A 14,133-nucleotide genomic window follows, 5' to 3' on the forward strand; every position below is an offset into this window, starting at 1 on the left:
AAGCATCCTGTATCCTGAGAGTCTAGGAATTTTGAGTTTATGGTTTTCTTTAAATTTGAAAAAGTATTAGCCATTATTTCTTTAAATATTTTTTTTTCTAGATACTCCCCTCACCAAACCCTTGCAATTTGGGGACTCCATTTACGTATGTACAGGTGGTGGATCAGATGGTAAAGAGTTTGCCTGCAATGCGGGAGACCCAGGTTCAATCTCTGGGTCAGGAAGATCCCCTGGAAGAGGGAACGGCTACCCACCTCAGTATTTTGCCTGGAGGATTCCATAGACAAAGGAGCCTGGCGGGCTACCTCCATGGGGTGGCAGAGTCAGACACTTTTAGTTTTTACATATGTACATGGTTACACACTTTTTCTCACAGCCTATTGATTGATGTTCTATTTATTTTTCTAGTCATTTTTTCCTTCTAATTTAATTTTAAATAGCTTCTTTTGCTATATCTTCAAGTTCAGTAACCTTCAATCTGCCACTAATCCTATCAGTGTTTTCACCTGAGGCATTATTATTTTTTATCTTGATAAGTTCAATTTATGTTAAAAGTTAAATTTAGACTAAACTTTTGTATAGACTTGACTATACTTGACTCCTCACTTCCAGTTTAAATTTCTACAGCTCAAGGATCAAATCTTAATCGCTTTGTCTCCCCTTGCAACTAAAAAAATGTATGGGTGAATGACTTTGGAAACATTAAAAAAACTTTTCTGAGTCTCAATTTCTTTGTTTATAAAAATAGCAATAATATTATCAGGTTATTATGATAATTATTAAATGTCACCTGAAATTATCACCACATTGTTTACCAGCTATACTCCAAAATAAAAAGGTAAAAAAAATTTTAAATACATTAATAAAGGTATGTCCTAGTGCCTTCACATGCTATGGTCTTAACAAACCTGAATCCCCTTTTATCTCAAGTACAGTAATATTCCATTAAATTTTTCTATAGCCCTAGAATCAGGATTCACTAGGGATCTAGAAAATATTTAACAATTGGCTCTGTAGTGGGGGGAATAGCAGCCTGACTTGTAGTGCTCTCTGTTATCTGGAAATCCTTCCACTGAGTTGATTTCAAGCAATCAAAATGATTTCACTGAACACAGAGCTGGGAAGAGTTGAAGTAACACAGCATTCCATAATGTTTCCACCATACAGCCGCAGATACAATAGACATAGCCCCAAGAGCACAGATAATAATATGCAGTGAAAAAGAACATGATCAGTTTTGGATATAACTTATTTTGGAATAGTTTATTTTGGTGTAAGCTAATTTAACTTTTAATAGTGGTCATATTTAAAAACTGGCTCACAAATCTGGAACAATTTAGCAATTGGCTCTTGTAAAACCGTATCAGCCAACTTTGATACCCCCCATCTTCTGCTTTCCCCAACCCATCCTCTAGACTTTCTTCCTGGAGTATGTAGTTGAAACAGTGGGAGTTTTCCTCTCATGTTTCTCTGGAACTGAGCTTTGGAATCTGCTGTTCAGTGTCCTGTATTCTCTCTCACTCCCACTTCCACCTTGGGTCACTGCCTGGATTACCGCAGGACACCAGAGAAATGGATGAGGGCGGACCACTTTCTTCTCTAACAGTCCTGCCACTTAAACCTCCCCTCACCACCTCACGCAGAGCTGCAGCAGTGATTATGGCTTTCTTTAATGAATCATTGAAGAGTAATTAGGGAAAATTATAATGTTGGAAGGGAAAATATCTAAAAGCTGTTCGATAATTGTGACTTCTCCAGAGTCCAAGGGAAAATATATAAAACACTCAATCCTTCACTTTTTAAATTCAAGAACTATTTATGTGACACATACTCTATGTTAGGCATGGCGTTAGATCTATTTAATAAGGGGACATATTCCAAGTTTTCATTTGGCTATCCCATTCTTGGTTTTTATGTGCAAAGATTAACTTATTTCATTAAGCACATAAACGTATCTCTGAAGGGCAAACACTAATTCTCAGTGCCAGTAAACACTAAGCCCCTAAGAAAGAATAAAATGTTTACCCAATGGTCTTATAGCTTGCAAAGCACCTCTTGCCCTGGAGAAAGAAAATGTAAATTGTTATGCAGAGAAGTTGAGTTCCTTTATTTTACCCCATTACTCCTAAATTACACCCACTCATGCCTTCCAGGAATAAGGAACAAGCACACTGCTGGTCCGCTTTGCTCCTTTAGCCTCTTACAGGTAATGCTACCAACTGAGTTTCAGGTGGTGAAACTGAAACTTCAGAGAGATGAAATGAGACCCAGTCCCTATTATTGCGGAAAACACAGATGTACAAATGAAAGACCATGATATGTGATAAACATCATAACAGCATAAACTCAATGGGTGTGGAATCACAGAATGGACTCTTCATTCTGGCTGGAAATGCAGAGGGTCTTGGGAAGTCTTCACCCTGGCATTGACAGTGAAAGGTTAGAAGAGGTTTGCAGGCAGAGAAGAGTGAATGATGGTAAACAGGCATGCAGGTTATAGAAGGCTATCCTTACAAACAGAAACCTTTGCGTGGCAGAATTATGTGAAGTTTACTATGACAATAGTGCATGTCTATGTGCATGCACGTGTGTGCATATGCATACGATGCGGAAGGATGATAATGTATGAGACCAAAAAGGGTAGCAAAATGTCAAGGGTATTTGATTAAGATAACAGGTTTGGAATTTATTCTGTAGGTGTGTTGGTCCCAAGTGATATAACCAATTTATGTTTTCAAGTAGAAGACTGAGAATTATTGAGTAGACTTGTTGGGAGACACTGGAGGCAAGGAGATTATTCGTAGACTGTCAGGATAATCTACATTGTAAGAGGTCTGAACTAGAGTAGTTGGAGCGGAAGGCAGGCGTAGAGAACATGATGGAGCAACATTTCATAGAAAAGAAGGAATGAAAGAAGAACCAAAGAATTCTTTGGCTGAATAAGCCTCTTCCAGGCAGGTGGTGATGTTGTTAACATAAGAGCATGCACAGGTAAAGGGGCAAGAGTGGGAGATAACACTCTTGTGTTGAATATAAAGTACCTGGAAAGCACCAAGGTGGAGATGTCCAAACCATGAGTTACAAATGACTACTGGACCTCAGGACAGAGGTCAGAATGGCAGATTAATGGATTTGGGTGAAATGGGAGTTATATTAGCTTTCAACTGATGCTGTAATAAGTTACTACAACTTAGGGGCTTAACACAAACTTGTTATCCTTCAGAAGCCTGAAATGAGTCTTTCAAAGCTAAAATCAAGATGTCAGCAGAGCTGCCTTCTTTCTGGAGGCTTTAGGGGGAGGTTTTGTTTCCTTATCCCTTCAAGCTTCTAGAAGCTGCCTCCATTCCTTGGCTCATGGCCCCTTTGTCTATCTTCAAAGTCCATTACCCAACGTCTGCTTTCTCTGCTTTTGTTGCCACATCCTGGTTCCCCTTCTGATTTAGACAGTTCAGAGTAATTCTCTCATACCAAAACATTAACTTAAGCATATCTGAAAAATCCCTTTTTTATAGAAAGACACACGTTCATAGGTTCTAGGGATTAGAATGTGAACAACTTTGGAGGGAGATTGTTCAACCTACCACAGGGGTAGATGAGAAAAAAACAATAAAATGAGGAAATAGAAGGGCTGAATGCAAATATTTGGGGCACATCAATAGCCCAGAAAGAGAAAAGAAATACCTGGACCATAAGTGTTTCTCAGGAAAAAAATGAATCAAGAGATTTCTAAAAGAAGGAATTAAAACTCTCTAACAATCCTTCCTCAGACCCTCTGCCTCCTGTTGCTGTTTAGCCACTAAGTCGTGTCTGACTCTTTGTGACCCCACGGACTGCAGCACGTAAGGCTTCTCAGTCCTTCCCTATCTCCTGGAGTTTGCTCAAACTTGTGCCATTGAGTCAGTGATGCCATCCAACCATCTCAGCCTCTGTCACCCCCTTCTCCTCCTGCCCTCAATCCTTCCCAGCATCAAGATCTCCTAGTCACTAGATTTACCTTTTGCTGACCTATAAAATGAGCAAAAGCACCAACTCAGATATGATCCAGGACCTTTTTGCCAGTTCCTGAAGTATTAGCTCTCCAGACCTTCTCTGATCAACTCCAAACTCCTAACTTGACTCTCAGATCCAACTCTAGTCTTGATATTCAGAAATGTGGTCCTTGACCTTCCTTTCAGCATTCAGGCCGACTCGCTCTCTGTTTTCATTGTTTCTCAATGTGGTAGCAGTGAGTAACAGTGGCTTTCAAGAGTCTTAGGTTCCTTCAGCTTCTAAAATTCATTCTTCCTTCCCTCAGGCCCCTGAGTAGAAGTGGAAACCTGGGTTCCAGAGGTGTCACTTGGATCTCTAAAAAGGTAGAAGCACCCACAGGAAGGCTGTTCTCTGTTTCTCTGGTGCTATGTTCTCCATCTCGGATGCAATGAATTGGTCAGGGATTGTCTGTGCCTAGGATATCTGTCTTCCACCCAGGTGAACAAAAGGGTACTCAGAACTGCAATAATTGCAGGACCACATGGAATAGGAGAGCTAGTTCCCCTAAGAAGAGGAGGTTGCTATAGTGACAAGAAGGAAAGGAAGGATGCTGGGCAGGCAACAAAGCAGGTGTCCTATATACTGGGGATAGACTTCTAACTTTTCTACTAAGGAGACTATGGAGTTCGTGTAGCATCATCAAGAACTCCATGCTTAGATAATATGTATCAGTGAGGCCAAGTAATAATCATTCCTTTAATCATGCAACCTTCAGAGAGTACATCCCATTCTCTAGAACCTAGTCCGTGCATGTATGCATGCACAGGCACTTACTTAGTCATGTCGGACCCATTGCAACCCTATGAACTGTAGCCCACCAGTCTCCTCTGCCCCAGGGGTTCTCCAGGCAAGAATGCTGGAGTGGGTTGCCATGCCCTCCTCCAGGAGGTCTTCCCAACCCAGAGATTGAACCTGAATCTCCTGCTTCTCCTGCATTGGCATGCAGATTCTTTACCACTGAGACACCTGGGAAGCTCCCTAGTAACTGGTACTCATATAAAATGCTGTGAAAATAATATATCTGTGTAGCTCCTAGCACACTGCTTGGGACATAAGAGGGATTCAGTGAATACTTGGTAAATTAATGAATGCATAAATGAACATACTGCATATAGATAGTGAAAATGAAAGTCACTTAGTCATGTTTGACTCTTTGCGACCCCATGGACTGTCCATGGAATTCCCCAGGCCAGACTACTGAAGTGGGTAGCTTTTCCCTTCTCCAGGGGATCTTCCCAACCGAGGGACTGAACCCAGGTTTCCCACACTGCAGGCAGATTCTTTACCAGCTGAGCCACAAGGGAAGCCCAAGAATACTGGAGTGGGTAGCCTATCCCTTCTCCAGGGGATCTTCCCGACCCAGGAATTGAACCAGGATCTCCTGCATTGCAGGCAGATTTTTTACCAACTGAGCTACCAGGGAAGCATATAGATATGTCAGCTGTTAATCTACAGGTGCTTCCAGGAGGCAGCGCTTTTTTTTTTTTTTTTAAGTTTAAACTGGTTTCATAGAGATATAACACATGTATGGCTGTTCATTCTACAAAACCTTCATCATAGAACTTATGATACACCTAATTAGCAGTAGCACCCAGATTTTCTAAACAGTCATTGTTTTTCTCTTCTCTGCATAGCCTTCTTTTCGTCGGCTGCCTTCTGCTTTTATTGCATGATCTCAGATTCCTTCTGTTTCCTCTGAGAGGTAGTCAAACTACCTGCTTTTCCTTTTCCCCTTACTAATTTTTTGGGATTTCTTTATGTATTTCTGATGGGCAACTTCTCCTCCTTGATTTCCACAGGCCATGCTGACCACCACACTGAGCCTGGAAGAGAGGAACTCCGAAGAGCAATGACTTTCTTACAGGCTCCATGGCTGAACCCATTTGTCTCTGGAAGACTGAGCTTGCACGGGTGCTCCCAGTGCTGACATTTTTTCTTAATGAAGAATTTATTTTGTGGACCTACACCCAGCAGTAAAAGTTTTAAAATTTTGACTTCTGAGGCAGCATTTTAGAAAATCTACTTTATCCTCACACACTGGCATTGGAAACCAAGAACGTCTGAAAGCTTTTGTATAATCTGATTAAGAGCTGAATAAGAAGAGGAAAGGGGTCAACGATTAATGGTTTAACACCACATTTACCTAAGCTGAAAAGGTTTTTCTAAAGATCTTTTTAGAAACTTTTGTGAAGTATGTAATATGAGGGCTGGGCTGGAAGCCCAAAGTTAACACATCCACCATCCTTTCTACCCATTCTTGTCACTTTCAATGGTTAGAATTCTTCCACACCTAAGCTCTGAGACAATCCTCCTCCATTTTCATCAGGCATGGAATTAATTCCATAGCACCATCAGAAATCTGTAAGCTTTTACTCTGAAAGCATGCATTTTACTCTGAATGCATGTTGGTTAACACATGCATTCTCGAGGGAGGTAACATCACTCTGAAAGAGGCAAAAATTGGTCCTTAAGGTGGGGAAATCTTAGACTTTACACTGACTTATAGTTCTTTAAAAGGACCACAGTCCATTATTAGATATAGAGTATATCTCTGATAATTTCATAGGAGACAATGAGGTAAAAACAATCTTTAAAGCTCATTTAGTGGAGCAATAATAATAATTTTTTTAAAGTTTGGGAAACACTGGGTTATAAGGAAGGACTTAAAAACACATGAACACTATTCCTTTTCTCATCCCGCAATGCCCTCAGGAAAAAGGATGTTGCATTGTGAATTAGAAGACTTGAGTTCTCACTTTCATATCTACCACCAATGAGCAAATGCTTTCATTTATTTATTCAGATATTCATTGAGTACCTTCTATGTTCCAGACACCATGCTAAACTCTGGGGGTACAAGATAAACAAGATGTCGAGTTCTAATTGAGGTTATGTTTGAGAATGGAGCAGATAAGAGCTAAGATCCAAATATCTATAAATAATAATTATGATGGTAATAAATACAATAGGTGGCTATGACAGATTATAATTAATTATAAAAATTATAATACATGCTATAAAGAATTTATAAAAGGACAAGAGGAAGTTAAGCCAGTAGAATGTGAACAGGGATGGTCTTCCCAAGACAGTGACATGTTTGAGTCTTGAATAGTGAAAAGAATCCAGCCCCACAAGATCTGGGAACAGGGTTTCCAGGCAGAGAGAAAAGCAAAGACGGAAGTCCTGAGGCAAAAGTGAGTTTGTTGTGTACATAGAATGGAAGGATATGGCTGACATGAGACAGGAGTTGGGCCAGTCCAGATCATGCAGGGCCACGCAGGCTGTGGGGCAGAGCTTTGTTTTATCCTAAGTGCTCGGTGGCAAATTTGCTCTGTGCTTTAGGCAAATTAGTTGATGATTTCTGTCAAACGATGAGTGTGGAGTGGTGGGGGTGGAGCAGGTGAATGTTCTAGAATGCTAAGTTGAACCTCATCTAATTCAGGACCTGGGAGAGATGCCGTAAATCTCCAACGGGAGGAAAGTAAGGTAGCAGGTAAAGCTTAGACTGCAAAGAGATCCAACCAGCCAATCCTAAAGGAAAGTGAAGTGAATTCACTCAGTCGTATCTGACTCTTTGCGACCCCATGGACTGTAGCCCACCAGGCTCCTCCGTCCATGGGATTCTCTAGGCAAGAATACTGGAGTGGGTTACCATTTCCTTCTCCAGGGGATCTTCCCGACCCAGGGATTGAACCCAGGTCTCCCGGATTGCAGGCAGACGCTTTAACCTCTGAGCCACCTAAAGAGGTATCCTAAAGGAAATCAGTCCTGAATATTCACTTGAAGGACTGATGCTGAAGCTGAAACTCCAATACTTTGGCCACCTGATGCAAAGAATTAACTCACTGGAAAAGACCCTGATGCTGGGAAAGATTGAAGGCAGGAAGAGAAGGGGATAACAGAGGATGAGATGGTTGGACGGCATCACTGACTCAATGAGCCTGAGTTTGAGTAAGCTCTGGGAGTTGGGTGATTGACAGGGAAGCCTGGTATGCTGCAGTCCTCTGGGTCGAAAAGAGTTGGACACGACTGAGCGACTGAACTGAACTGAAAACTGAACTGAACTGAACTGAACTGAAATCTCCAGGGTTGCTTGCTCATCACTAGGCTGGGGGCAAACTCACATTTCGCCTGGAAAGGAAGGAACAAGGGCTGGGACACGCATTCCTCTGAAAGTGGAACCTGCCTTCCACCCATTTTCAATTTTTGAGATGCACGGAGTACTTTTTCCTCCCTCTGCCAATCTCCTCGTGTTGCATTGGAGCTGCCTAGTGAGCATAAGCATGGGATTGGGGGTCAGGGACCCTGGGCTCTGGACCCCCACCTCTAAATAACTTGTGACACAAGCCAGTCTCTTCCTGGATCTGGGCCTCCAGACCCTCATCTGGGACCATGATTAAGATTCCTTCTAGAACATAGACTCTGATTCTATTATCTTCCTCTTCACCAGAGATGAGAAGGAGCATAAACTGTGCATGGAAGTGCACCCAAACTCTCCTAAAATAATAAAGCAATTTCCTTTGAGATGGTTGACAAGGAAAGTCAGGAGGCCCTTGCAGAAAATGATGAAACCCAGTCCCAGCTGAATATTAAGTTAGAGAGAGATCTGCAACTGGGCCGGGGGGCAGAGAGAGGGGGAGATGCCAGGGTCGGGGGAGAGAGAAATTTTAATTGCGATTGTTTGGCCTGCTGATCCTAGGCAAATGACAAGGAGCCCTCAAGCAGCCTCAAACACGGATATTTGAAAGGCAGAGACGGCTGGGGGATGGTTTGGCTTCGCCCTCCCCTCTGAGGCTGTTTGAGGAGCGGTCTGCGGTGCTGACAAGCACGGGTTTTGGAGGCCATTGAAAAGTTTTGGGCCTAAATAGGGTAGGCAGCTTGGCTTAAGTGTTGCTATGGAATACCTGGCAACCGGCAACAATAGGCCTTTTAGAGAATCCAGGGCAAACAGTGACCGTGGTAATGGGGTGGGCTTAAGGGTCTCCTTGCCCGGCTGGGCCCCTCCTCTCCTCACAGAGGCCTGGGCACTGGGCTATGTTCCGGAAATTCCCTGCACAAAGCCCCATTCAGTGGGAGGAGGGTCAATGCGTGTGCTTTTGGAGGGGGTGGCGGTGGGACTGGGGGGTGGGGAGAGGCGGGGGAGGGGGTACAGGAGAAGGAGCTTTACTGCCAAAAAAAAAAAAAAAACCCTCTCTCAAGTCTCTTTCTTCTCGCGAAGACTAAAAGAGGCACAGAAAGTGCTAAGTTTGTAAAAGAGGCTGAAAAGGTTCAGAAAAGTAGCATAAAAGGGCCAGGGAACGCCCCGTGAATTTTGAACAGAGAGCAGAAAAGGGACCCTAAAAAGCAATTAGTGATGCTGCTTGTAAATGGAGGCAGCGCGCTGGGGGTGGGGAGCTGGGTTGGAGGTAGGTGCGGAGGCGGGTAAGAAGTTGGGGCGGAGGTGGGGGGTGTGATGGGAGCAGGTGAGGAGAAAGGGTGAGGCGTGGGATGTGTGAGGGGACAGGGAGGCCAGGGAGTCGTGGAGGGGTGGACAGCGGCGAGCCCTCCGCCCCAGCCAGTCGTGGCTCTAATTGCATGCCTTCAGGCTGCTCTCTGCTGGGGCTGTGCGGCTCAGACTTTGTCCCCTGGTTCCAGCAACCCCTCCAAAAGGCTGTGGAGCCTGAGACGGTGACCGGCCTCCCGCCTTTGGTCGGTGATGACCATGAGGAAATCCTCAAGAGAGTGGCTACCCGCATTCTCTTGGCAGCGGAGTGATGGCAGGGTGCTGGGGAGCTGGGTGTCTTCCCGAGTTCCCGGGGCGGGGGTTTGGGGGTGGGGGTAGGGGAGGCTCCTATGACAACCCGCGGATCCCGGCAAGAGCATCCAGCAAATTAGCACTCTGCAAACCCCACGTGCCCGCGCTGCCTAACATCCGTGCTCAAACACCCCACTCCACCGCTCTAAAGATAATAATTTTATATTTCCAGCAGAATGTGCACAGTGACAATTATCTGTATTCCTACTGTGTCGCAGCATCAACGGATCATCAAGAGAATTATGTTCCAGTTGAAAGCAGATTTAAATAAACAGACACTAAATGGGAGCCAATAATAGATGTACCAAAATAGTCCAGGCAGAAAGCAGCAATTTAAATACAGGGCTGTTTAGTGGAGAAGGTAAGAGGCATCCAGACCCCAGGGTTTACAGTTCCCAGACTGCAGCTCAGCCCCGCAGATTCTTTCCAATGATCTCTAGGGTTCTGACCGGAGCGCTATTCTAAGCTGCTTCTTCCCTCTCCCTCCCTCCCTTTCTTATTCCTTTCTTCCCTGCTCTCTCCTGTCCTTCCTCCTTCCCTTCTGCCCTCCTTCTCTCCCTTTCACTCCCTTCTTTACTTCAACAAACATTCATCACTCATTATCAACTAGCTGCCTTTGGGCACCTTTATCAAAATTATTAAGCACCACCCTTCTTGATTTCTGTGACCCTCTGCTCCAGACTCAAATTGGATCTTGTTGCCCCTGTACGGGGCAGGGGAGGAAGTTGTTAGCTCCCCAAGGAGAAAATCAAGTTGTTGTTTCCATAAGAAGGGAGAATGGAATGCTGAAGAGGCAAAATAATGAAGGTCCAGTATATATTCATTTAGCCATCACATATTTATTAGAGGTGTGCCAAGCGCTGTTCTAGGTCCTGGGAATTCAAAGATCAAACTGTAGGTCTCTCTCCTCAAAGAGCTTCCAGCCTTGCAAAGGAAAGATAACCAGGCAGCTGGATGTGGGTGGTGGCACATACAATGGGAGCACCAGAGAAGGACCCTGCCAGAGAGAGGCGAAGGAGACTTCAGCCAGCTGTGACTCAGGCTCAGAAAGAGAGAACATTTTACTGAGCAGAAAGGGGACACTCCTAGCAGAAAGAAGAGGTTGTGCAAGGGCAGAGAAACAAGAGAAGAGTTGGTGTGTTCAGGAGCTTGCAAGTCCTTCAGCAAGAGTAGCTTCAGGATCCGGAAGTGGAGGGCTGGGGTGGGGAGGTGTGGGAGAAGTAACTGGGGACAGCATAAAGGGCTTTGCCCTTGAGGTTGGGGTGATGAGCAGAAACCTCATTTCTGCTGGCCTCTTGTTTCCCTTCGTGGGGACTTCTATTAGCGTTACTCTCCCGGCTTCTCTGTCTCTTCCTTCACTCCTGTCCAGGCCCAGGGAGTTGGGCTTCATTTCTCTTCTGTCCCGTATAGAGCAGCCCCTCTGATGTATTCCCAGCCACCTGTACTAGAAGTCTGTCCTTACACGGAGAGACCTAACTGGGTGTTCAGCTGTTAGGCAATCTAATTCTGGGATATAGGGTTAGGGAGCAATTATTTCCCCAAACCTAAGCCTGGTTTTGACTGTATTTTCATTAATAAAACTGAGGTTTTGATCTCTGTACATTTTTGACTCCTTTTAAGTGAGTACTGCTTTTTAAACCTTTGCAATGTCAAGGCAAACTACAGAGGTTAGGAAGGTGAGCACTGGAGGAGGGTGAGCACTGGAGGAGGGTGAGCATGGGGACAAATGGCATGAGGAGGCTTTTGTGTTAAAAGTGTCACTTTGACAGCAGTCTTCCTGGGTTCTCTTATCCCCGTGCTGTCCACCTGGGGGCCCCTTCCTCATAAAGTCTCTTGCTTTGGGGAAAAAAAAAATGTTGCTTTGGCAGTTAGGCAGAGGATGGTTTGGAGAGGGTAAGGAGATTTAGAAGGAAAGAGATGGTAAAGATTGTTTTTTTAAAAAAACTGAACTACAAATGTATTTATATATTTAATAATTATATTTTCCAGAGATCAAACCGGGTATTCTGAATTGCAGGCAGATTCTTTACAATCTGAGCCATCAAGGAAGCCCTGGTCACTCCGCTGTGTCTGACTCTTTGTGACCCCATGGACTGTAGCCCACCAGGCTCCTCTGTCCATGGGATTCTTCAAGCATGAGATGGATGTGTTGCAATGCAAGAGACGCAAGAGTCACAGGTTTGGTCCCTTGGTTGGGAAGATCCCCTGGAGTAGGAAATGGCAACTTGCTTCAGTATTCTTGTCTGGAAAATTCCATGGACAGAGGAGCCTGGTGGGCTATAGTCCATGGGGTGGCAAAGAATCAGACATGACTGACCGTGAACACACACACTCAAGTAATCAACCATATCCCAATACAAAGTAGAAGTTAAAAAAAGACACGAATATATTGTTTCATGTTTTATTTTAATGAAAATACTTAAAATTACAAAACAGGATGAGTACTTTTAAATTTGTAATAGAATTCAATATTAGAGAAAATATAGCTAAAATGAAAAGCTCAACGATCTTGAATTAGGTTCTTTATGACATAAGGGTTGTTTGTACACATAGAAGAGAGGATAAATGTGATGTACACAATATTGACATTTGTAAATTCACTTAGAAAGACAAGAGATGATGAAGATGTTAACTAGGAAAACAGTGGCAGTGGAAGATTTGAGTGGTGATAGAGAAGGGATGTGGAGGGAGAGATAGTCTGAAGATAGAATTAATAGTAGTTGGGGGCTGATTGGATGTGAAGGTAAGGAAGAATCTGGGTTTCTAGTTAGTCAATGGGATTCTCATTTGCTGGGATAAGGAACGGAGATGAAGTGCAAGGGACAGAGAGCATGAGAATGAGCTTATTTTGTAACATACTGACCCCAGGACACAGAGCAGTCCATTAGGGAGTTAGATATACAGGTCCACAGCTTTGAAAAACAATAATCTGATTGGATTTAGAAATGCATCTAGAAATAATTATTGAAGCACAGGAATAAGAAAAGTTGCTAAGAGAAAAGGTATGGAATGAGGCAAAGAAAAGTGTGTGGAGGCAAACCAACATTTAAGTCAAGTTTGACAAAAACATATTGAATTCCACCTGAGAATTAAGGGGGACTATTATTTATACCTCCTGTTATTAGCATCTGATGTTACTTGAGAATCTAAGCTATCTCATAATGTACCTTCCACAAAGCCCCCTGAACCACTTCTTTTTGTTTACTAAGGATTCAAGCTGTGATATGCTAGGTATCCGTCTTTGTAACCATCTATCTGTATATCTCACACATATGTAGCATATATAAAAACTAATATTTATTGAACATTATGATGCATCATCTTTGACACTTTGATAAACTCTTTACACACATTTATACTAGGCAGGTATGGTCAGCTTTGTTTTGAAAATGAGGAAACTGAGGCTCAGAGCAGTCTGACAGTTCAAACTTTGAAAGCAGAACTGTCCAACTACAAAGCTCATGCTCTGACCATAGGTCACGCGGCTTACCTTTATCAAAGAAGATGCCATGTGAGTTGAAGTCTTTAGGAGTTTACTACCTGGCCACCTTCCTCAAGAAGAAGGCTAACACTAAATATGAAATGAGCTTGAATCCTGCAACTTGTTTATTGAACAATGTTAAGTGCTGTGAAACTCAGCTTTCCTCATTGGTAGTAGGAATGTGTAATACTTTCTCCACAGGTATACTTCTGCCTTCTACCCTGTGGGAAACCATATTATAGAAAGCTCGGTGACTGAAATGGATGCCCACATTGCAGAAATGTTTCTTTTCCCTCTAACTTTAACAGAAAAAAAATGCAAAATACAACAAACGAAGCTCTAAAATGTGCTGAAAATAGGAAAAACATCAAGAAAACATCAACAATATCGAAAATTTATTTAAATATCATAATAAGAGAAGTAGCATAATTATGAAAAGGCTCTTGTTCGTAAATATTAGAAAGAAAAATCTAGCAAAGAAAATTATCAACAACATTTAAGTTTTGATATGAGAGTTAAATGTTTTTCCTTGTTAGAAAACTATAATTGAATCAAGAAGATTAGACTCACTAGTTCCTATTTAGTATTTTTTCCTGTTTGTATTTACTATTACTTTGTAGCTGTACATTCTTGTAACTTAAAGGTCTCTGTCATAATAAATAATCTGCTTCCTTAATTCATCTGCCTAGGAGTACTTAAAGTCAAAGAAAATGAGATTAAATTATCTGGATTCAGAATTCTTTAAAGATCATTCTGTCTTTATGGGAAAATGTCTCATCCTTCTTGTAATAAAAGTAATAAAAAGTGTCCATGTTTTTAATAATTGGAT

General features: G+C 42.8%; 1 pseudogene; it reads right to left on the bottom strand.

Annotated features, from left to right (window-relative positions):
- Positions 1–5,637: 5,637 nt before the first annotated feature.
- Positions 5,638–5,833, bottom strand: LOC101122853 (small EDRK-rich factor 1-like; annotated as a pseudogene).
- Between the last annotated feature and the right edge of the window lie 8,300 nt (positions 5,834–14,133).

Source organism: Ovis aries, chromosome 3 (assembly GCF_016772045.2).
Source record: "Ovis aries strain OAR_USU_Benz2616 breed Rambouillet chromosome 3, ARS-UI_Ramb_v3.0, whole genome shotgun sequence".
Lineage (NCBI taxonomy): Eukaryota > Metazoa > Chordata > Mammalia > Artiodactyla > Bovidae > Ovis > Ovis aries.